The following is a 25919-nucleotide window of genomic DNA, read 5'->3' as shown; positions in this document are numbered from 1 at the left end:
AGGCCATGTGCAGGAGGGGCCACGCAGACAACTCAGCTGATGGTCACATCCCGGACCCCACGAGCCGGGACCGTGTGTTGCTCCTGTGCTTTCTATTGCTCCTGTGCTCCCACCAAACCACAAGCCCCTGTGGGCTGATAAGCATATACCCTACTTCTCTTAGAAATGAGAGGCTTCAGAAATGATAAGCTTAGGGAAAAAGAACCGTTACTCTTTGATATGAAGAGGGTTCTGTATTAAACCCTTTGATTCAACTAAATATGCGGAAGCATTGAGCGAGGCAGTCAGGCACCACATGAAGCTCCAGATGACCTTACATGTGGCCGGCTGTCCACAGTGCCGGTGGGGCTGGTGGCATGTTAACAAATGCTTATAACACATATGGTCCCTTGCTTTTTGCTCCCGAAGTCTTGCTGATCCAATCACAGCATCCTTATGATGTTTCCAGGAAAGCATATATCTGACTGCTCTCACGTTGTGAACTCCACGTGCTTCCCCAGCACAAGGTGGTGGATAGTCCATTCCAAACAAAAATAAGGGGCAGGGAGCTTTGCGGTAACCCTGCTCTTGCAAGGCGAAGGGGCCTTGCAAGAGTGAAGGTGTATGAGATGTTTGAAGATAAAGTTAATAGATTAGACTGTCCTCTATAAGTTCAGTGTTTTGGAACCCCATTCATCAGAAGCTTTCAAGCTTTATGGGATAATACTTTCCAATTCCCTTTCTAACCAAGACTCCAAGTTGTGATTTCCAGATGGAGAGTAAATTGTTTGTATTTTGTAAATGTTCTATTTCTCATCTCACAGGAGAATTCCTTACCAGCTGAAATTTCAAAGAGGCAATTTAGGGAAGTTGTTACGGTTGTCTAGCTATTTATAAATTATTGTTATCAGTCCAAAGTTTTGCTGATTGCTGAAAGTTTTACAAAAAAAGAAACAATATTATGGTCATTTACTTCTCAACTATTACTTTGCTGTTTGTATACCCACATGATTCCCTGAAACACAACTGAAAAGAAATTGCAAAATTATGTTTCCTAATCACATGTTAGGTTTACAAATGGTTATAAATGACTTTTACAGAGAATAATTCCTGTCTACTTCATTGTGTTCAAGCTTTTCTACAATATTGTGCCACATGTGTGTTGGGGGATTGTGGTGGTAAGTTGGGTACATAGCCAAAACAAATTTAGTTGTTTTTCAATAGACAAATTATATTAGCACTACTTATACTTTCATTTATAAATTAATTTTATGAACATTTATTGAGTACCTTTACGTCATAAGGAAACTTCACCTCTTTTGGGCTTGAAGTTTTTGTTTTTTGTTTTGATTCGTTTTTTGAAAGGAGACATCATCCCAAGGACTTTACAGATATACAAAGGCAGCGATAGTTACAACAACCTAGATATGAGAAAAAGTTTTGATTCATTCCTTGAATGCCTCCATCACAGAGGTGTTTATAGCAATGTTAGCAAGATTGTGAAAGGACAAGAACAAGGCCCTGTGCGGAGCTCTGGGAATCCTCCGTGGCATTTTTAGCAAGTATTGGTGGTAGGAACTTAATAGATATGAAGACTGTGAGGTTTTCATATCTATCCTTTGAGCAGATTTAGGAAATACAATTCATTTGTGCTCAGAAATCTGAAATACAGTATTCTTAATAGTAATTTTCCTTGAAGCTTTGGTATTTTCCTTTCCATTAAGCTTCTTAGTTTTCGATGAGGAGAATATAGCCCTGGTCCTGATTTGTCATTTTGGGATGATTTATCTTAAAATTATAGTGAGGAATTTTTTGTCAGAATTCCACCGTTCCACCAGCTAATTTCAAGCTGGTTTGCTGACTCCAACTAGCCATACATGGTCCCCAGTATATAGAATAGGAAGTGACATGCTAATATGCCAGGAATGAGGCGATTGCTCGGATAGACTAACACTTGGCAGTTTGAAGGAATTTGTTGATATAAACCTAAATCATAAGTTAGAGACTGACTTGTGACATACATTTCTGCCAGTTATGGCCCATTGTGCCATCAAAAATGGGAAAAAATACTTACTGCAGTTGGCTCTTTGGCATTGAAATCACTGAAGGAATAATCAGAAGGAAATCTTCTAAGTTATAAGAAAAGATGGAATGTGACACAGGATGGTGATTTCTTGTGTTATCTGCTTTACCTGCCTCACTTGACATGAAAGAGGAGAGGCACTAGAGAGCCAGGGAACTACTGAATAGTCCTTAGCACTCACGTTCTCAGTGACAACTGATGCCTGCAAAAGTTCTTTCCGTCTTGCCACTGCAATGGCCTACTTTTTTTTTTTAAAGAGTTGGGGCCTTAAGAAGGCTCTTTTTCAGTATCTGTCCTGTGGAGACAGTCTCCCTGAAGTGTCTATACCTTCCTCTTCTAGGAGCATGCATGGTGTATACCTAGAAGTCTGCAGCAGCAATGCTGAACACCAGAGGAACTATAGCTAATCATTGGAAGCATGCCTACAACTGAACGCATTTTTTTGTTTTTTGTTCATGGATTTGTGCATATTCTAAAAAAAAAAAAAAATGTACTCTAAAAATAAGATTTGCAAAAGAAGAAATAAGAAAAACACACATCATAAACGAAGACCAAATGGACTACTCTCTTCATTGATGCATTGTGTCATTTGAATTTCTCCATACTTATTTCTTATTGACTGCTCCTCTCCCAGAGGAACTCAATTGTCCTCCATTATGGAGCTCATACTATTGAGGAGAGGTTTTGAAGATTCGTTCTTGAGGTTCCCACTTCTCTGCTTTGTAACTTGTCACCTCAGTCCTCTATTTCTGGATGCTTGGGTCCAAATATCTTGCTTGTCTCAACCTTCCCTTTGGATTGACTGTAAGTTCCTTGAAGGGACAGCTATATTGACAGCTGATGTTTTAGCTTGTCCAGCGTCTGCTTCCTCTTCTGCAAATAACACCTTAGTTACTAGGGTGAACTTACTCTCCCATTTTGTCGCAGGCTAGGTAGCATAAAATTAAGATATTCTGTTCTATTCTGCCTGGAGGTGGTCGCATGATTCAAATGAGGACGCCCAGGCTTTCTATCTCTGTGCTGAGAGTTTGAGCTTTGAACAGATTCCCTTAAGAATGGAAAAGTGCTAGAGCTGATTGCTTTCAAGGGAGTTCTCTGAAGAGAAAACAGGAAATCCTCTTGCCTGCCTTTAAGCTGCCTGCTTCCCATCATTTATGAAGCCTCATTGGGTAGCTCTTTATTGGAAAGACATGCAGCAGCTCCCTAGATTCCATGAGCTGCCCCATATATTTCCAATAAAGCCCTTTATTTTGTCCCAGCTGGCCAAAATTGGTTGTTGTTTGCTGATAAAATATCCTAATACACACTCGATCTTCTAGTGCCCATTTATGTGTTGTGATGGTACACAGCATGTTGAAAGCATAGTGAAGGTTGTTACCTACAGCTCAGAAAGTCCTAGAATCCAAAGGGATCATGGATGTGAAATAAACCAAAGAATATTCTCCCTTACACCACTTCATTTCTCCCAAGAGTTTTAGAAACTTGTGAGTTTAAAATGGAGAATTGGAGCAGAAATTATGGAAATTTATGACCATTATCTTTTTTTAAAGTAAGCTGTTTAAAATTTCAGAACAGTTTTAAATTTTCAGAATTATTATGAAAATAGTGTGCACTTCCCATATAGCCTACACCCAGTTTCCCTATTATTAGCATTTTACACTAGTGTGGTACATTTGTCACAGTTGATCAGTCAGTATTTTTTTTTATCAGTCAGTATTGATCTATGCATTATTTAGATTTCTTCAGTTTTTCCCTAATACCCCTTTTCTGTTCTAAGATCTGATCCAGGAATCCACACTACATTTATTTTATTATTATTATTTTTTCTCTTTATTCTCAAATTGATTGTTAATGAGAAGATACATGGAGCAGATTAATAATGTAACTCCAATCTTTCGTCTTCTCTTTCCAACTCAGGTACTGGAATATGACACTTTTTTCATTATATTCTGGCCATCAGATTCTCTCTCTCTCTTCTTTTGTGCCTTTAGAGTTCTTCCTAAAAGGAAACATACTCCTGGCATTCTATATTATTTCTAATTCCCAGGTGGAAAATGAGATGATGAAGTGACATCTATGAACATTGGAGAGTATATTTTTAAAAACAAGACAGTAATTCACACCTTTCTTTAATTCTTCTCTATATTACCATGACAAAATATTTATCAAAGTCAGAGATTACTGATATACAATAATGACCATTGACTGCATTAATGGAGCTATCAATAATAAACTCATCAGTGAAGTAACTGGAAAAAAGTTCAAATATAAAGGGTGATTCACTGTTCTGTTTATACAATATTGAAACAACCATTACATTCAAATACCCGGAGAGTTCTAAGCAATATTAAATAATAATTGATAACTCTGAAATACTGCAAAATCTTGAAGTACCCTCTGAATGACCAAAAACAGATGAAATCAGATGACATTTTTTTAGTATAACTCTAGTTTAGGTTTTTAGTTTGTTAGTTTGTTTGTTTGTTTGCACAGAACCATATATTTTTTAAAATTGTTAATCCATGTAAGAGATACACAAAACCCTTAACTGACTAGACTGTTCAATAAATAGAGATAGCACCACACTGCTTTGTGATGGACTAATGAGCTTATAATTCAATAAACCCTTTTAAGAAGTTCTAGTCTAAAGAATGACGTGTTCAAATTGTTTGTTCCTATTATTAACAAAACCCTCTGACTCCTTTATAAGATGTTTAATTCCTCTGGATATCATCTTTAAAGGGCTTGATTTGATTTCTGTCAAAATATTTCACAAGTAAAGTGCAACCCTGCAGTCTCTAGTCTATGGGTTCTTCATGAGTTTCAGTTCAGGGTAAGCCAGTACAGTGACCTTCCCACGAGTTCTTCATGAGATTTTACAGTACCAACTCCAGTACTTTCTACAAAGTATCCTGTCCTCTAGGTTTTTAGTAGAATGTCAAATTAATAATGGCATGTGGTGTTTCTTAGCATAAACTGCCAAAATGTGCTAATTTCCTTGGAAGAAAAGCCATGGCTACAATTACATGTCTGAGTTGACAGACATCCAAATGGATCCTTTATAAAAAGAAAAGGATTGTGTCTTCTGGAATGTGAATGTCTACTTTTAATAAATTCAAACACACTCCAACATAAATATCTTCAAATCTGATGGGTTTTACGTGGTTCATCATTTCATAAGATATTGGCACCAAGTCTCTGGACATTATGAGGTGTGATAAAAAAATATGGTGACTAATTAAATAAAAGAAATTTATTACAATAAAAGACACATTGCTATTAATTCCCTTCAAAATACTCCCCCTCACTTCGAACACGCTTATCCCATTGTTATCGCCACTTTCTGAAGCAGTTCTGGAAGTCCTCTTATGTGAGTATCTTTAGTTGTGCTATGGTGGCTGTCTCCATGTCCTGAATCATTTTGACTTTGGGAAAAAGCCAGAAGTCAAATGGTGCCAGATCCTGTGAAGAAGGTGGATGAGGACACACCATAATGTTTTTATTTGACAGAAATTGCTGTACCAGAAGCCATGTGTGACACAGAGCTTTTCCAACGTGATCAGAAAAGATGATGAATGCTGCTGTCCAGTGCCATCCAACAGAAAAGGCAGGGATCTTCAATACGGTAAGCTGCACATTGAAACTTAGTAACAGGATGTGACATGTTTCAACTTGTTCGGTGGAGTCAGCCAGGTGTGAACTACTTTTGAGAGAAGGTGTGTTTTAAAGTGTGCCGTAAATCATCCTCCATCATGACAACGCTCCATGTCACACATGGCTTCTAGTGCCCATTCTGGTATACAGCAATTTCTGTCAAATAAAAATATTATGATGTATCCTCATCCACCTTAGTCACCAGATTTGGCACTGTGTGACTTCTGGCTCTTCCCCAAAGTCAAAATGTTTGAGGACATGGAGGCAGCCATGACAGCACAACTAAAGATACAAAGGAAGACTTTCAGAACTGCTTGAGAAGGTGGCAGAAACACCAGGACAAGTGTGTTCAAAGTGTGTGTGGGGGGGTATTTTGAGAGGGATTAAAGGCAATATGTCTTTTACTGTAATAATATTTTTTTATTTAAACAATCACCATGTTGTTTGATCACACATCACATATAATCCAATCCACTGCAGTAGAGAGGAAACACCTTGAAGAGATACTCCTGGTATGAAATATGGTTTTTTTGGTAAAATCCTCTATAAAAATAATTATCAATAAGAGGATAACCTGTGAAAAACTTTTCTGAGTGGTTTAAATTTAAAAGTTACTTCATTAGGGGCCGGCCCGGTGGCTCAGGCGGTTGGAGCTCCGTGCTCCTAACACCAAAGGCTGCCGGTTCGATTCCCACATGGGCCAGTGGGCTCTCAACCATAAGGTTGCCAGTTCAATTCCTCGAGTCCCACAAGGGATGGTGGCCTGCGCCCCCTGCAACTAAGATTGAACATGGCACCTAGAGCTGAGCTGCCGCTGAGCTCCCAGATGGCTCAGTTGGTTGGAGCGCGTCCTCTCAACCACAAGGTTGCCAGTTCGACTCCCCCAAGGGATGGTGGGCTGCGCCCCCTGCAACTAGCAACAGCAACTGGACCTGGAGCTGAGCTGCGCCCTCCACAACTAAGATTGAAAGGACAACAACTTGACTTGGAAAAAGTCATGGAAGTCCCTGTTCCCCAATAAAGTCCTATTCCCTTTTCCCAATAAAATATTTTAAAAATTAATTAATTTAATAAATACATAAATAAATAAATAAAAGGTTAAAAATAATTGCAAAAACCGCAATTATAAGAAAAAAAAGATACTTCATTAAAGTGCCAGTATTGATGACAACATCAGTGTCTGTCTGTCTTCATGATGTACTTGGTGTGGGGAGTTAACCCACCTGGATGCCATAATTGTTTTCAAGGTCAGGTTGTTATATGTGTCTAAAAAATCTTGTCATATTATAGTATGTCACCGTATAGGAGGTATTCATCTTCTAAAGACAATGCCAACACTTTTTCTTCCCTTTCAACTTGTTGGTCTAATAATAAATATGTAAGAACCTCATATCTCCACCAAGACTTTTTTCCACCCCAAATAACTCTAAGGGCCTGTCTGCCTTTAATATCTGGTGTGTGAGATCACCAGGATGACAAGAAATGGCTTTTGATGAGAGCAGTTTGAATGCTCTCAAAGTGTGAAGCAAAATTGTCTGTGAATTGGCTCATACTCATAGAAGTACATCCAGTTTACACGTTCTGTCACATTGTTGTGCCACAGGCTGAGGTGCCACATCAGGAAGAGACTCAAGATGGACAGCAGCAGGAGGCTCCATTTGAGGGACCTCAGTGACATCCTACTTGGGAGGGTGGTCCAGAGAGCCAGGGCCATCCATAGCAGCTCAGAAGCATGTGAGGCTCAGGTCCTCCTTCTTGATTTATTTCTTCTCAGTGAATGAAAGATGTTCAGTTTTACCAGTTGAACATTCAGTAGTAAGGAGCAGTCCAAAATTATGCTTTAAATTTCTCTGCTCTGCGGGGGTGAGGGGGGACAGGGGAGGCATGTCTGAGAGAGCACCATGACAGAGCAGCCTGTGGGTAGAGGCAACAGGATGGCCAGGTCCAGAGAAATTAGGAAAACTGTAGGATTTCAGATGAGAGTAAAGCACTAGCTGAAGTTCTTTGTTGATTTCTGTATTCCATGCTTTAATTGAAACAGATTTGCTGGGAACTTCCTGGGCACAAGCAGCCAGCTCCAATTAGGACAGTGGCAAATCCCCAGCCCGCCACCCCACCCATGGCTGATCAGAGCCCTCTCCACACTACATTTTGAAGTCTCATCTCTTAGACTCCTCTTGATGTGATGGCTTCTTAGACTTTCCTTGTTTTTGATACCTTTTACAGTTTTAATGAGTAATGATCAGGTATTTTATAGACTGTCCTTCAATTGGAATTTGTCTGATTTTTTTATAATGTTTAGACTGTGATGCTGTGTTTTGGGGAGAAAGACTTCAGAGGCAAAGTGCCCCTCTCATCACATCATTTCAAGGGTACCTACCAACAACATGACATCACTATTGATATTGACCTTGAAAAACTGGTTCAGGTAGTGTTTGTTAGTTTTTTTCACTTTAAAGTTATTTTTTTCCTCCCTTTATATACTGTATTCTTTGGAAGGAAGTCACTATGTACAGCCCTCGCTTAAAGAGTAGGGAGTTATGATCCATCTCCTTTGGGGTGCAGTACCTATATAAATTATTTGCAGTTCTTCTACACAGGACATTTGACTGTTTCCCCTATTATCTATCCATCTGTCTATTAAATAATTTATTTATATTAATAAGGATACATGGATATTTACTCTATACTTTGGGTTGTAATCTAATACTGCTTTATTTTGTTCCTCAAATTGTTCTAGCTTTGGCCATTGGGAGCTCTTCCAGTTGGTTCCTGGGTCTCTTTAATATACTGCCGTGTGTGTGTGTGTGTGTGTGTGTGTGTGTGTGTGTGTGTGTGTGTGTGTGCGTGCGCGCACTAACTTGCTTTCCAGCATTGCAAGATGTTCCAGGGTTATCTTGCATATTTCCTGCTCTAGTTCTAGTATCAGCATTTTTCCACAGAGCCCTAGTTCTTTTTACTGGAGAATGGCATTAAAAAACAAGATCTGGCACTAAGTATGCTTGTTACTACTGGGTGTCATTGTTTCTAGGTCCTCCTCCCTGCTGACAGCAATGAGATATATGTTTGTGTACTAACCCATTTGTATACACATATCTGTAAATATTGCTATATGTAACCATATGTATCTATATTAAGGTAAACATGAATTCATGCTGATGTCTCCAGCTCTAATCCTTCATCACATTCTAGCCTTGTCCTCTTGCTAGTCTGTAACTTCTCACCCTGACAATGAGAAACCTGCCTTCTGCAACCCACCATCCATTTACTTAAGTGTTCAGTTCCAGTATACATGTATTGCTGTTGCAGCATTGTTTCCTGTGGGGAAAAACTTTTTACAACTAGAGTACAGTGCTTACAGTACAGTTAATTTTACCTTTAGCTTTATGGTTCCTCTCATTTCCACAGTTACTTAGATGAGCACTTTATTCCCCTACCTTCTGCAGTGGGATTCCTTCATACCATTATCTTTTAAAAATTATGTTTAATATATATCCTTGGGATAAAAACAGAGCTAAAGGTGTCAAATAGTGCTGAAAGACTTATATTAAAAAATAGAAGTCCCATTCTCTTACTCTCATTCCATCCTGCCCTGTTTCCCAAGAGCAACACTTTTAACTGTGAGCTGTTTATATCTAGGTATCTAACTAATGTACTTTATAATTATCTCTTGAGACATTAATTCTAAACATTATCCATTGATTCCCTATTATTGTAGATAAGGATTTAGCTTTATTTCACCTCTTTCTCCTGACTCATTTTTTTCAAACAGTTATTTCACCATTTTTAAATTAAATCAGTATTCAGTGTTTACATTATTTATTTTCTTGTTAATTTTTTAAAATCCTGGAATGAATAATTACTTTATTCTTTGTACCTGTTGCTGTCTCTCATCCTACAACATTTTTTCCCACATGATCAAACTTATTAGATAATTTTCAATTCTCTTACCTCTCATTCTCACATAGGATCCTCTCTTTTCTGGGGTACTTCATTAAGGATAAATATACAGAGCCAGGAATCAGGCTGTTGATCTCTGGGAACTGTATGGAAAGGGAGACAGGGTGTCATTGTTTTATATGCAGGCTTTCACCTAATCTCCCTGTTCTCACACTGGTGTCTTACCTTACCTTCCATGGTGCCCAAGTCACTGAGTCCCAAGCCTTTCTGAGTCGACTTCTATGAGACTATCTTCTTATTTGCTGGGAGAATGTGGGTTGCAGTCCTTGAGTGGGCATGAAGGAAGGAGGGCCCTGGGGTGTATGTGCTTTTCATAAATACCGGGGGTTCCAAACAAATGTATACAAGTGGACACTTTGGTCAACGTTGCTCAAGCAGTAGTTTGCCATAATTAGAAGTGTCTGGACGCTGACGGTAACCACTTCGACCACCTCTTGTAATTGGAGAAGTCAAACGTGACTTGTATTCATCTTTTGTTCTTGGCTTATATTGAGTATTACAATTTTAATACAGTTTTATTTCTTAAAATGTTTATACATTTCTTTGGCACCCTCTGTAGTTTCAAGCAAACAAGGTATTTCAAACAAACTTTCTGCTTTCAGCCCTATGTCTGATCCTTGCTTCAGAGGAGCCTGGTAACTAATTCCTGTAACTTCCTTAGGTTCTCTGCAGCCATGCAGCTAGCTTGTTTGTCTTAGGTGTACTGACTACATGCATATAGGTTCCTCTTGCTTTACTCTGCCAAGGCAATAAGAATACCTATATCTGTTTCGCACCTTAACTTAATGTGGTTCAGGGTTATTGACCAAATGGGTATGTCACCTGAGCCTCAGCATCTCTAGTTTAAAGTTGGGATGAGAACAATATATACATTATTGGGTTGTATGAGGATAAAACAAGATAATATATAACACTTAGCATAATACCTGGCATGTGGTAATTTTTCAGTAAACATTACCTGCATTTATTATTATCTATCATGACAGTTAACATAATGCCAAGCAAGTATTTGATAGTTATCTAAAATAACTTGAAAAGGTTTAATGAAAAACAGTTCAGGGTGGGGGTTGAGAATTGGGCATAGAAAATTTAGCAATCTAAGGAAACAGTGATACTTTCTTCACTGAGTCCTATTAAATTGAAAAATTGTGTTCTGGCTGCCAAGGAAAAGAGCAGCTATAGGAATCATTTCTTATGATCTAAAGTCCATTAGCTACTCCATTTAGCTGTTAATGTTGTGAGGCCATTGGTGTAAATAAATGTGTTATTTGGTAATGGACTTGTTTTCTTAACAATTATATCGTTCTCTCCAAATGCTATAATTTAGCTCTGGCATTCTGCTAATTAGTCAGCAGATCAGTCTTCAGCATTGTTTCAATATCTCATTCCCTCACCACATTTTTATATTAAAATTTACAGTTAGTTGGTGTTATTGGCTGAATTCTGTTCCACTCAAAAGGATACATTGAAGCCCTAACTCCCAGTACCTCAGAAGGTGACTGTATTTGGAGATAAGGCCATTAAAGATCTGATTAAGTTAAAATGAGACCCTTAGGGTGAGCCCTAATCTAATATGACTAATGTCCTTGTAAGAAGAAGAAATTTGGGCACATAGAGAGACACCAGGGGTGAACGTGCACAGGGGAACAACCATGTGAGGAGACAGAGAGGAGGTGATGGACCATCTTCAAGCCAAGGAGATTGGCCTCAGGAGAAACCAAACCTGTTGGCATCTTGATCTTAAGCTTGCAGCCTCCAGAATTATGACATAATACATTTCTGTTATTTAAGCCACCTAGTCTGTGTTAGTTTTGTTTTTGATGGCAGTCTGAGCAAACTAATACAATTGGCATTGAGGAGCAAAATTCACTCTGGAATTTCTGGTTTTGTTTTGCTGTAGCCTATGAAGCACTTATCACATACATCATTTGCATCTCACCCAGCCCTGGAAAGTTAAGTATTAACTTCATTTTACAGATGAAGCAACTAAGTTCTCAGAGTCTATACAAACACATAGCTGCTCAGGAGGCAGGTGGAATTTGAAGCCAGGCTATTGGATATAAATCTCCTTTTCTGTTCACTTTACCAATGTGTCTTCTACTTATCTCTCCTCATTACCATGAATGTGGAATATGAACCTATTTTTTCCTAGTATAGTCTCTGCACTTGATTTATTGTAAGATAATTTTGACAGGTTACCACTGGTGACTGGATTTCTGCCTAATACTGGGATGAAGAAAACAGCAAACTTGACAAATCTGAAACGAGAGTATTTTTATTTATTATTCAGGTTCCAGAATCTAATGCCTCCCGATTTCTGTCATTGTTCCACTGAAAGTGAAGAATGGAATATTGATATACCTATTGTTTTTTTTCTGCTTTTAAGCCAGTCCATGTGGTTAGATCAACATTTAGTTGTTCATTCATTCCACAAATATGTACTGAGCACCTGTTAGGACTCCTGAGTTTGGATATCAGTTTTTGAGTTTAGAGTTAACGTGTTCAGCATGGAGAGATGTGGCTGAACAGAAACTGTTGGCTCTTGTGAGAGGGAGGCCTCTCCTTTCCATGAGATTATACTGTAACTTCTTTGCTGTATTGAAAATGTACTTTTCCTGACCCCCAATTTAAACTTCTAATGTTCTCCTTCATTCCCAGAAATATTTCTATATAAATTTGAAAAATCTTACCTCAAAATAATGTGTAAGCAGTCTGATATTATTAGTCCTGTATAACCTTAGTTTGTTGTTATAGTCATAATTAAAGTTATATCTGTTAATACGAGGAAGTGTTTGGGGGAACAAAGTATATAGGCAGGGAGGGGACATTTAAGTAACAACTTTGATTTGGGATTTCTTCCCTAATATTTTTAGACTACAGTTTAAAGATGTTTATATGTATTATATATATATTTTAACCAAAACTTATTTTAAATCATCTTTTTAAATAAAATTAGATTTTTGAATTTCAGAAACCTTTAAACCTTTGTTATTCTTGTGTGACAGCTCAGAGTATGTAACGTTGATTCTCTGGCCATCTAACCAGAAAGATGTTTCCTAAGTATGATCAACATTGGAATTGGTCTAGAGCCAATATTTATAAACAGTAACTATGACAGCCTGTTCTTCCTAACCAGGCTCAAACCTTAATAGTTTCCCAACTGTCTGTTCTACAAGATGACATAAATAGAGGGTTTGGGCGGGGAAAGTTTGTATGATAACCAAAATACTTTTTGCAAACAGAGTCTTTAAACCTGTTTGTTCAACAGCATGTGATTCGGACGGTGGGAGTTCATCAGACAGCAAAGATTAACCCACTAATTTGTTTCTCTTTTTTTTCTTTTGGAAGGGGATAGACTGCTGTGAATTCCATGTACTCAGCCTGAGCTGCCAAATGGGATTGGAAACTCTTTGACTAACTGGTGGTCAAAACAAGAGCCTGGGCTAATTCACGGTCTTCTTGTTCTTTATGACCTATGTGACAGAGTTTTGTTTTTTAAAAAGAAGCAAAAATATAACTTTCAAATCAATGTCTCTCTGAACCCCAAAGGCTTTTAAATATTTGATCCTTTTCTGATGGAGTAGAACGATGCTACTCATTTGTAACAATTTTAATCAAATTCCTTATAGTTATCTCTATCTGCAATACAGAAACTCTTCTTAAGTGAATATTTAACACAGATCATAATACGCTTGAAAGGCTAGTTTTTTTCTGATGAGGGCATCCATGGTTGAGTTTGATTAGACCACCATGATGTGTAGAGGGCCGTGTCCAAGGCAGGGTCAGAACAGTCCTCTGGTGCTCGATTGGGTGGTGTATCCCCTAAGATTAGCTAACCTTCAAAATTGAGTTAGTGACAGGATTATGCAGTTAAGACCATTCCTTGACATATACCATGCCCCTCAGTCCGTTTCTATATGTCTGAGAATGAGCCTCTAACAGAAGAGTTCCTCTTTCCTTGTGCCTGAAGTAAGTAGAAAGTAGTAGGCTGCCAACTGTTTGAGTGTTATCTCACGAGCCTTTGTCACTGGATGCTGAGGCCATCTTAGCCTGGACTCAGTGGCTGGGTTAAGGATTTCTCAGTCAAGATCATATGAGGCCTATTAGTGGCATGGGGCACACTTAACCAGGTTGACATTCTGATATTCTTTCTTCCCTTGGCTCCTATACTATTCTTGCTTGATATTTTTTATATCATCTCTCTGGAAATCAGAATTCTAACCTGGAGATTAAAAAGTAATACAATGAACTGAAATTGTTAAGATTTTGATGCAAAGAAGTATTACAGTAAACAGTATAATATATGAACTTGAATCATCAATGGCTTTACAGTTAAACACATAGTATGTGCTTGTTCCCCATAAAATACCTCCTTTTCATTCCTATATGGGCATGGCTCTTCCATCAGAATCACTCAATTGGATCCTAGAATCTGACCAATGGGAACAATTCAGTCTCCTTCAACTCCTGTGTCTTGCTTTTTCTCAAGTTTTATTATTTCCCATGGCTCCAGTATTAATCTTATTATTTTATCTATTGTCCCCAGTAACACACTCTTGTTTATCTGTCCATCCACTTATCTATCTATCCATTGATCCACCCATCATTTATTGAGCAACTGCTATGTGTATGCAAGGCATATTCTCAAAGCATCATTATTTCCCTGGCCAAACTAGAAAGATAATGAAAGATTAGATGCTCTGTTCTTAGTTGATTCTTCAAAAGTGAAGTAGACCCTATAACAAAGAGCTAGTTGCAGGCAGCTTATTTGATAGGTGATTTCAAGAAGCCAAAATGAAGTAAAGAGGGAGAAGGAAGGGGAAACAAGCACAATAAAGGATGCATTAAGATGTGGGTAATTGCTATGGGCAATTGGGCTCAGTCCTGTTGGGGATTTTTTGAGAAACTTTGTAGAATATGCTTCAGAACTGTCCCACTACAGGACAGGAAAGCTGAGATGTTTATCCATTGATTCTTGTCCTCATTGTTTGAAAGTTACCCTGGGAGCATTAAATTCCTGGAATTTTCCAGATTCCCTCCTAGCAGGCTTTTAGTGCTAGAGAAAGCCCTCAGGCAGGAAAGCAGAGGACAGGAGCACAAATAGGATCCTTCCACCAAGGCTGCAGGTAAATTCCGGTGGGCCCAGAGGGTGGGGTACCCACAGCTTGTGCTTCAACTTCCGTGGCCATCCCAACTGCCTTAAATGGAAATGCATGAGTTTTCCATTTTCAAGTAAAGTTTACCACAGTGGGCATTTACTCTATTTCATGTGTGGAAACAGCACTATGTTTAGAATTGGACTTAATTCCTGAATATATATAGCTTCCATTTTCTCTACAATCCCTTTTCGGCAGATTTATGCAGACAAGAAAAATATTGCAACCAAAAGCACCACTGCAAATTTCCCTGTACTGACATTAATCATGCTCATTTGATTTATTATCTATCATTTGAAAAGAATATTTTGCAACTCTTGTGCAATGATTTTTTTTTTTACAAATCATTACAAAGAATGATTACTTCCATGTAGCATAACTCTTCTAATGGCTAATGCAGTTTGCTTTATCACCCATTCACTCCCTAATTATAATGTGTTAGTAAGCAGACACTATATACATGGAAAGTTGGGAGAAAAATATTTGATTTAGCCCATCTTTCAGACAAGAGCAAATGGGTATAAAACCAGACTAGATACAGTGACTGATTATTGAGTGCTTGATTTGGTGGGCTTAATTTACACTATTAAATTGATTTAAAAATAAAGAAACTTCTGTAGTTATTAATACTTTCAAGTGTCAAAATTTGAATGTCATCGACTCTGGGTCCTTTGAAAAGATTTTTACGAACCCTTATAATTGAATTGAACTTTTTCCTTTTTGAAAATCAGCCATCCACCCTTTTGTGTAACCCCTTCTACTCTACACATCGCTAGACCAAGGACAAAAGTGTCTATGAGTCACAAATATATGGGAAATATTTATTGAATGCATGGAATAAATTGGGATGTATATCTAAGAACAAATATCCCTAAACTGTAACAAAAATCAGTAAATTAATTTTATTTGGGGGTTCATTCATGGATGTTCTATAATACATGTTTATCACACACACCAGGCTATGACAAGAATGTCTCTCTTTCTCTCTGTTCAAATCTTGTCCAGTCTTTCAGGCTCAGGCATAATTTCTCCTTCTTTAATGAAGTTTCCCCAGTTTCTTCCAATTCACTGCTTCTTATATTTGGCTACAGTTGGGGAGCTGTTAAAAATATGTTTGCCCAGGCTACACCCCAGATGATTTAAATTGGAGCCTCTGGGGATGGAATTCAGGCTTTTGCATTTGTAAAAGCTCAGATGTTACAACATGCAGCTAAGGTTGAGAACCACAACACTACCTGGTGAAGACCCAGAAAAATTTGATTACACCTCTTAAAGACAGTTGTAGTTGGCCTTGTACTCTAGTCAGGTATTCTGAAGATTGAGTAGCCGAACCACCCTTCCAGTTCCCAGATACCTCTTAAAATATTCTGGTTGTCCTCCTTGAATATATCCCCAGTGATGTGGAACTCATTCCCCAATGCAGGCTAGTCCAGCTTTGGGAACTTCTGAATAGTGTAGATCCAAGATGTCTCTTTGTAGGTTCAACCAGTTCTTCCTACTTCTATCACTTTAGGGGGAGAAAAGACCTCCCAAGAAGTTTTTTTTAATGTGTGAATGATCCATTCGTTCATTCAAAAAAAAAAAAAAAAGTTAAGGAATGCCTACTATGTATTGAGCACTAGACCACCTCATTGGGAATAAAAGTACAGATTCCTAAGAGGGTTTGAAAGTCAGTCCTCATCTCTATAAAAATAAATTATCTTGTCTTTTTTGTATTTTTTTTAATCTGCCACATTTTTTACATAAAAGATTACCTAAGCTGGAACAGTAAAAGACTAAACAAATGGGCTTAAGCTACAACATGAGAAATTTATGTAGCAGAGTTATGACTATAAAATTTTGGGAACAGTTTTCTGAATAAATTTGTGGAATCTTTCCTTGAAACTTTAAATATGACATTTTTCATATGACTCCATGTATATACTGCCTTGAGGGAAAAGCACAATGTCCTGAGTTACTTCTCAGACTTCTGAATCTGTAAGACCCTGGGGAAGCCAGAGTGAATGATTAAGATAACTTGTTTGACTTCCTGGTAATTTGGTGGAGGGGAAGATGAAAAAGTTGCTTCCCCTCCTGTTGTTCCCCACTCCACAAGCAGCTTCCAGGAGGATCTTGGTCCAGCCATGCTTGATCATGTCAGTTCCCTAAAATTGAAGGTTTTGCTGGGAAACAAAGCAAAGTAAGGACAGATCTAGGTCACCTGGGCCTTATTTAGCTTTGCAAGGCTTCTTCAAGGAGAGGGAAAGCAGGGCTGCAGAACCAACTGCAGAGCGTCAGGAGCACCATTCCGTTGTTGGCTCCCGAGGGTTTGCATTCATAGACTTCACAAACTTCACAAGGAATGGTGACCCCTGAGTAGCCTGATGAGGTGGGCCCAGCCCCAGGGCACAAGGAGATGAGCATCTTATAAAGGAACTGGTGCTGCGAAGTGCTGAATACTCTATACTGTCATATCAGAGGGAAAGTAAGGGGTCCTAAGGACTCTTTCCTGCGAACTAGAATGTACTCCAACTGTGAAACTCATCAGTCATTTTATACTCCAGAAACCAAGCTAGCTAAGATGTTTCCCCCATCCTCTCTTATCTGCTTATACACCATGTCCTACTTTTCTTTCAATAAACCCAGCCTTGAGAAGATCAGAATTCCTAGTTCTAATCTGTTTATCAGTGCAGCGAAATTTACACTTTGGTGATTAATTCTGGTTTATTCCTCCACCTGTGGTATACATTGTGCTGAGAAGCGATTGTGCTTTCTCCCAGTTGCATCAGCCTTAAAGCAGGCAAGATCACTGAAAATATGCAGGGCCAGGCCAGCAAATCCTGTACCGCTCAAGCTCATCATGGTGTTTTACAACTAACCAATTATTCACTTCATTTTATGGGCTGACTATGCCCATCCGCAGGAAACATTTTCTAATATCATAGGACAGAGAGTGAGGGGAAAGTGCTCCTTCCATTTCAAACCCTGGGGCATTTATGCACTAACCTTCCTCCTTTGTGTTTTTCAGGAGTATGTACACCAAAGCAATTCAATTAAATGGAGTTAACATTGGCATAATAGCATAAATCAAATGTAAGGAAAGTTAATATTAAAGGGTTACAGTTCCTTTCTTATGAGCTATTGGTGTCTGTCTACTTTGAATTAAGAATAAGCCAAAAATTAGGCCTTAGTGTAAGAGAAGATTGCAAGAGATTTGAGGTAGAGAGATACCGACCTTGTGTTGAGCAGCAGATAGGCAGCCTTGTGATTTGTTGGGATGCACGTTTATCAGATGTTTGTCTTCTTGCCGCTGGCTACAGGCCTTTTAATCAAATTCTGTACCCATAGTATTCTGAATAGGAAAACACGATTAAGCAGTTTACCTTTGTGCTCAACAGTTCCAGAACAGAAAGCAAACATCCTAATGTTTAGACTGCACCCACCCAGGCTGCGCTCTGAAGAGCCACCAGATTCTCCACATCACTGACTCTCCCGTTGAACAGCAGAGGTCTTTTCACTTGTTCATGGACTAAAGGCTGTGCAAGATGAGCTTCCGAAGTTCAGAGCCTGACAAAGGGAAATTATGCTCCAAATCTGAGGGAGGCAAATCAGAAGAAACAATTTGCTTTAATTTGGGTCTGATTTTAATGTGAGGAGTCCAGGGCCTGAAGGCTTTCTGCTGGGTCTGAAAACAGCAAAACCCGAACGCCTCCACCCAGGTCACTTTTAAGAAATTGTTAAATATTTAAAACTTGTACTTTTATCATAATTTGTTTCCACTGAGAAGATGCTCTCCCCTGCAATGTCATTTTTGCACATGACTTCCTAATGAACTGTTAGCAAGCATTTATATTAAGAGTTTGTACAGGCTTTTGAATGATGGAAGATCATTCTGATTTAAATGAATAATAGTTTAAAATTCCAGATATTTTGCTCAGCTTGTCTGTGTATTTAGCCATGCTATATTGTAAAGAATTTATGCTCATGAATTTAACTTACTTTATGAGATTAAACAAAAAAACGCTCATCTTTCTATGCTTTCTTATATGCTTCCCCAAATACAAGTTTCTCAGTTCCGATCCTGGAGAGTTGGAATGCTGTCCCCTCTTGTAACTCCTCTTTGACTTAATTTCAGATATCCAATTGGATATTTCTACAGTTTCCTTTAGCATAGTTCAAATCATGGCTTCTGACTAATTCTGACTGCCCCTCTGAAGCATGCTTAATTTTTCCTATATCTCTCCTTACACCATAGAGTTTGGGTTGACACTATACTCTCTTATTTTCAGGAGTGTGTATGTAACCACACAAATAAGTTATACTCAGATACAGTTATTCGTGCTTGCTTCCAACTAGAAGCATCCACTGAAAAATGTAGGTAGAAAATTCAGTAGGTATGTGTTTCAGAGGCACAGTTTCTTTACAAATTGTTATGCTTTGAAAGTAACCTTTTTTGTGTGATGAGAACTCAAGGGGAACTGCGTTCAGGTCAGGAGGTATATCAAGAAATACCCCCAGCTGTAACAGTCAAAAACCAACAGGGAAGAAGCTTCTCCTTTCTGAACTTCACTATTAGGAGGTCAAGAGGGAGGTATAGGTTTCCTGAGATGTATTCAGAAACTATAAGGGTTTCTATGACAACAGAAATGAACATGGAAAATATGGTGCCATCTTCTTGCCTTAAGATTCCTGTTTCACATGAGACCAAGATCAAGGAATCAAATACTAAAGAGAAAGTCACAGAACAAAGAGGGACACATGTTTCTTTTAGCCTAGCAGATGACTAGCAACTGGAACTCCTTAGATCTTCACTGGATGAGGAATTGAGAACTGTTAAAAAATTTCTTTTTTTCTAGAGCAATTTTTTTGGAGATATTGAAATGTTAATCTTATTCATGTATGCAGAGATTGTTTGAAATCGAGAATTTATCTCACTTGCCAGCTCCCCTCGAGAATGAAGTCCATAGAATTGTTTAGAAGTTGGATTCTTTTGCTATCTGTTTCTAAAGAATAAGTCAACCCCTCACAAACACTATTACCAAAAAGTTCTATCTCTGGCATTGAGGATGCCAGAGATATTCTTTGGAGATTTTTTGTTTTAAACCACCTGTTTTACTGGAGACATAAATTGCACTCACCTATTTCCCAGTGGCTAGATGGAAAACCTTTACTGCCCCCTGGTTCTCCCAGTAATAACTTTTCTGGTCTGTAAAATGCAGAGGACAATGCCAGTTATCTTCACAAGAGCACCAATAGAAGTGACATTTGCCTGCATGGCAAAAGGGTAGGAATGGAGATAGTTAAAACTGGCTGGACTCCAAGATACAGAAATAATTCTGCTGGGAAATTGAAATGTCAGACAGATTTATATCTCCTTGGACTTGGGTCTGTCCACACTGCCAGGAGGAGAGAGTTGTCTGTCCTACATATTCAAGAGCAAAGATGGGCATCAGTGTGCTAAGTCTTACAACTTTCCTTTGTATCAGCCCCTTGGCAGGTGGTTCCTAAGCACGTGCTAAACATGCAGGCAGAGGGACAAGATGAAACCCAAGAGTGTTCTTCTCTCACTCTTCTGTCAGTGGCTGTATACACACCAAAGGCCATACTGACCTTTCATCAGACACACATATAGTCCTCTGGCCACTCTTTCCCTCTTATCCATAAATGATTTATTGAAGCAAAGATCATATTATTGGATAGGAGGTTACTGGCTTTCAGTTATGGAGTATTCTGTGGATCAAGGCTACTCACTAAAGTTCAGCAGAAATAAAAGAATAAATAAATGATAGATAGATAGATAGATAGATAGATGATAGATAGATAGATGATAGATAGATAGATAGATAGATAGATAGATAGATAGATAGATAAAGTTCAGCAGAGATGTTCTGACCCTTTTTGCATTAAAGCCATAATAGATTCAAACACGAAATAAATAAAATGGTTTCATTTCCAGCTTCCATTCTTTTTACTTCTCTTTAACTTTTCTATTGTGCCTGAAAGGACAAGTATGTCTTCTGCTTATCAAAAGAAGCTTGGCGAAAATGAAATTTTAGTCCTTTAGTTTTATGGTAGCCCTGGAGAAATTTCCGTACTGTTTCCACACACCCGTGTTTGTTTTTATTATGTCCCCACTCTTTCTTTTCCTTCTGTTTTATTTACCAACCAGGAAAGCGAACTCTTCTGTGCTCTATACAGCTCCTGTGATTATCCTAAGCTGGGTGAAGATTGACCTTCAGAGAAGCAGTAGACATGGCAGGAAGGGTGCATATGAGGCTGTCACAAGCTTAGATTACTTCTTTATGTTCTCCCTTTCTTTTCCTGGAGTCCCTACCTTAGGCATCTGCAAATATCCCATAGCTTGGCATAGTTGAGTAACAAGACAGTGGTCTGGGTATCTTAAACTTTGGGCCAACTTCTTTCCTCTCTACCCTGACCCCACACACCCCATTTCTCCTAACTCCAAAAAGAGTTCTGTGAGCAAAATTGATCCAAATAGTAGGAGCTCGTTAGGTAGCACTGAGAAGAGGTACTAGATTGCATTTGGTAGGCTGACAGGTTTGAGCAGACCAAGGTCTTCCTGGTGCTAGTTTAGTCCTATTGTCTTGAATGATAGTTATGCATCTCTGTGGACACTTTCCCTCTAGCCAATCAGTAACTGTCCAGGGAAAACTTCACATCTTTTATTCTAGATTTTCTATCAATCCCTAACTTATCTCAATTTTTCTTGCCTTGTTATTTTTTAATTAAAACTGTTTTAAAAGTACTAGAAAACCACACACACACACACACACACACACACACACACAAAACCACACACACAGAAAAAGCATATATATTCATTACCTAAATTGAACAGATATTTACTCTTAGCTATATTTGCTTCAGATACATACTTAGTAAAAGAAGGAAGGAAAAAAGAAAAGAAGGAAAGAAGGCAAACAAAATAATACAGACATATAAGGAGGATTCCAGTCAAGATGTTAGAGTAGGTAAATGCTGTGCTCACCTCCTCCCATGACCACATTAAAATTACAACTAAATTATAGAAAAGTCAACCTGGAGAACCATCTGAAGACTAGCTGAACAGAAGTCCTATAACTAAGAATATAAAGAAGAAGCCACATGGAGACTGGGAGGAGGTGTGGAGGTGCAAAATGGGCTAGTCCCACACCCATGTTTGGTGGTCAAGAATTAGGAGGTATATTTCAGCTGCAGAGGTCCCTCCTGAAGAGCGAGGGGTCCAACCCCCACAACTGGCTTCCAGCCTGTAGTACCAATGCCAGAAAGAGGAGCCCCCATGACATCTGGCTGTGAAAAATCAGGAGGGATTCTGTCAGTCTGGGTGAGATAGAAGGCTGTGGGAAACTCAGGCATTTTTCTTAAAGGGCTGGTACACTGACTCTCACTCCCAGGCACTCACCCTGGGCTCTGGCAAAAGGACAGTGGCTTGGGAGGAGACAGAGACATAGGGAGAGACTGAGTTGAGTGGCTTCAGGGCAAGGCCTAGAGGGACATTTACCATTGTCCCTGGGTTGAGCTCTCCTCCTGTGTAACCTATGGGAAGACACCATCTTTCCTTTGTTGAGCCCTCCCCCACACAGCCAAATCTGAATCTTTATTGGCCTGGTGAAATCCACCCTGGCTCCACCCTGCTGACTCCCTGGGACTCCACCAAACCAAAATCATTCATTGCTGCAGCTTTTTAGTTGCAGGCAGGCAGCTGGAGTTAGTCCTTACTGCAGACTTACTTGGACAGCTCTCAGGGGTCTACAGGCCCCAGGCGGGTGGTGACTGGTTTCAGTATGCTCTGAACATTTTGAATGTTACTGGGCTCAGCACTGGTGCCAAATCTGAATCTGCACTCACCTGGCGAACACCAATCATCCTACCCTGATGACTCCCTGAGACTCTGGTCATCCCAACTCATGCACCACTGGAGGCTTTTTCAGAGGTTGATGGGCAGCCAGTGTTAGCCCATGCTGTAGACTTTCTTGGGCCCCAGACAGGGGAAGCTAGCCTCAGTGCCAGGAGCCTTCTACTGAGTAAATCTGAATCTGCATTAACCTGGTAAGCATCACTCACCCCAGCCTGGTCATGCCCTGATAACCCACCTCATCCAACTCAGCTACCATCCCAGGCTCTTTCAGTGGCTGAGCCTTATGGGCAGCCAGCAGGCAGCAGCAAGCCTCTGGATGCTCTGGGAGTTTTGCTGAGCTGCTTCAGACATGGTATACGTGGCAACTGGCTTTGGATTGCAGTGTGGACCCTCCCACATGGCTTCAGGTCCACACAGGCAGCCACTAACCTCAGATCGCTCTGTAGCTCCTACCAGGTAGCCCTGGGCTGGTCACAGGCAGTGGTTGACCTTAGCCTATACAGTAGCTCCTCCCAAGATGTCCCAAAACCAACACACACAGTGGCTGGCTTCAGACCATAACAAAGCACCACCTGATTAGCCCCACAAGCAGAACACGCAAAGGGTGGTCTCAGCTGGCACCAGAGCCTGCTGGGGCAAATCACTGCTCCATGTATTCATCCCCACACAGCAGCTCATATGCTGTGGTCATAGGCAATCCTCACAACCAGTAAGCCTGAGGGTTAATCTCACCCACTGATGTGCCAACAGCAATCAAAGCTCATCTACAACAGTAGGGCATATACAACCCACACAAGGGACATCCCTGGAGCATGCAACCAAGGTAACCAGGGAGACTATGCCACTGGGCTCCATAGGACACCTACTACATAAGGCCATACTGCAAAAACTGGGAGACGTAGCACATCCACCTAATACATAGAAACAAACATAGTGGCAGCCAAAATGAGGAAACAAAGACGCATGTCCCAAATGAAGGAACAGGAAAAAACTCCAGAAAAAGAACTAAATGAAATGGAGGCAAGAAATCTATCAGAAACAGGGTTCAAAACAATGGTTATAAGGATGCTTAAGTAACTTAGTGAGAACTTCAACGAAGAGACAGTAAGCATAAAAAAGATATAGAAACATAAAAAAGTCAGAAATGAAGAATACAATAACTGAAATGAAGAATACACTAGAAGGAATCAAAAGCAGATTTTACTCAAGATTTTTAGTTCAAGATTTTAAAGCTTTAAAAAAAGACTTATTCATGTTGATGTATCTAACTCTAGTTCATCAATTTTAACCATATGAACCAATGAGAGTTTGCTAAATGTTATTGTTACACTAAATACCACCTTATTATGCAAAGATGATTATGTTCTTTCCCTACTCTTCACAACCTGGTCCCAAACTGCCTTTCCTGTCATCATGAATTTCTATCTTGGTCCAGTTCCCCATTGGTCCTGATTTTCAAAAGAACCATTGGTTTATGTGATAAACTGATTGTGCTTTGACCTTCATGACACAAATGGCCTTATGAGCAACCTCTTTCAGGTCAGGGAGTTCATGTGAGATATCAGGTTTTGTTTGTTCACCATTATCTTTCTAGCATCTAGGAGAGAGCTTGATTCTTAGTAGATATGTAATAAATACTTGAATGTCTATGTGTGTGAAATTGATGTCTGTGGAATAAGGGTTTAATGCTGTTATTCAGAATGCATATAAAAAGAAATTAAGACCTTTCCTAAAATGTTCACTTCACCCTTCACCAACAATTGCTAGATTGTTCTACAAGAATTACTACGAGTTTAGAGATCATTTTTGCCAACTCTTTCAGATTGTAGACCACTTTGCATGGCTCAGGAAGGACCACTGGATATTTCCAAAGAGCTACCAAAAGCTCTTACCATTGGGAACTGGTGATTTGAAAGGTCCAGTGCAATGCGATATATAGATGATGTATTATAGAATTGTACACTTGAAGCCTATGTAATTATACTAACCGTTGTCACCCCAATAAATTGAATAAAAGAAAGAAAAAGGCCTAGCAGATGTTACACTCCTTTGCCATCTCTCTCTTCGAGTAGCTTTGATTTGGCTTTGACTAGTTCCTAGCAATGTCATAAATACCAGATTTGGTGAGAAAAAGCCAAGTGTGTAGCTGCAATCAAAGGGAGACAATTTTCCCCTGCTGTTCTTGGCAAGCCAGAGCCAGTTTGTTCTGGCTCCGCCTGGAAGTGGATGCACCCTCCTGTACTGAATAGCTGGAGGGGCCAGGTTAAAATGGAAAGTGCTTCAGTAACATCAGCAAAGGCTTCTTGTGGGCTTTTGTCAAACTTTTGCATTCAACAATTCTTTCCTGAATAAGCAATTGACAAGGAATTGTCCCTGGCCCCTACTGGCTTCTAATTCAGTGGAGGAGACAGAAAGCTGAGATTTTCAAAAGGTAGCTAAATGCTAAAGCAAGGAGTGGTGGTCGAGAAGCACTTAGGAGAGCATTAAGCTATTCTGGGGAAGAGTGGTCAGCAAAGGCTTCCAGTGGCTTCATCTGTAAAGTGAGATTGATACCCCATTGCAAGGTTGAGAGAATTTAAGGTAATGTTTTCAAATTGCCTGCTCCTTGCTAAAATTACTATCCTTAGAAACAGTGATAATGATGTGGTATTGGTGGCACTGATGATGATGGTGAAGGAAAAAATGACGTCACAACTAGATAGCCCTAATTTCAAATCCTAGCTCTTCCTGTTCTTAGCCCTGTGAACTTGACTCAGCCTCTCTGTGACTCATTATAAAAAGGGACTGGTGATGTGTATCTTCACAAGGGTTGTAATGATTATAGAACATGTTCACAAGGAACCTAACAGAGTGCCTACACATAGGAGACACTCAATACAAAGTTGGGGAGGGGTATTGAAATGAACATTAAGTAAAAAGGCAACGGGAGCATAAAGAGAAGGTAGCAGCAAGTGTCACTAGTGGTTATGGAGGGAAGAATTCTGGATGTGGAGTCTGGGGACCTAAGTTCTCACTCAACTGTCAGTGAGGAGCTTGGGCCATGTTCTTTCTAGCATCCACTGGGATCTCCCATTAGTGTAGAGAGGCCCATCCATGAATTAGGTAATTTTTAAGTGAGAGGAACACATAACAAATGACCGAGGATTAAGGACAACAAAGATCACTGTGTAATGCAGTGACATGAGAAGGTCTCGTGGAGGAGAAGGGCTACTGACTGGGTTCTGAAGGT

At 39.4% G+C, this 25919-nt stretch overlaps 1 protein-coding gene and 1 pseudogene across 3 annotated transcripts in view; one reads left to right on the top strand and one right to left on the bottom strand.

Annotated features, from left to right (window-relative positions):
• CPQ (carboxypeptidase Q) overlaps positions 1-25919 on the top strand; it is a 660399-nt gene that overhangs the window by 369828 nt on the left and 264652 nt on the right. The window lies entirely within an intron of this gene.
• LOC308506627 (UDP-GalNAc:beta-1,3-N-acetylgalactosaminyltransferase 1-like) lies at positions 5006-7484 on the bottom strand (annotated as a pseudogene). The gene is made up of 3 exons: positions 6860-7484; positions 6176-6330; positions 5006-5296 (listed from the first exon to the last, which is right to left on the bottom strand). The product of its transcript is annotated as a UDP-GalNAc:beta-1,3-N-acetylgalactosaminyltransferase 1-like (transcript).

Source organism: Rhinolophus hipposideros, assembly GCF_964194185.1.
Source record: "Rhinolophus hipposideros genome assembly, chromosome: 13".
NCBI classification, from domain to species: domain Eukaryota; kingdom Metazoa; phylum Chordata; class Mammalia; order Chiroptera; family Rhinolophidae; genus Rhinolophus; species Rhinolophus hipposideros.
This window is presented reverse-complemented; position numbering and strand designations above follow the sequence as displayed.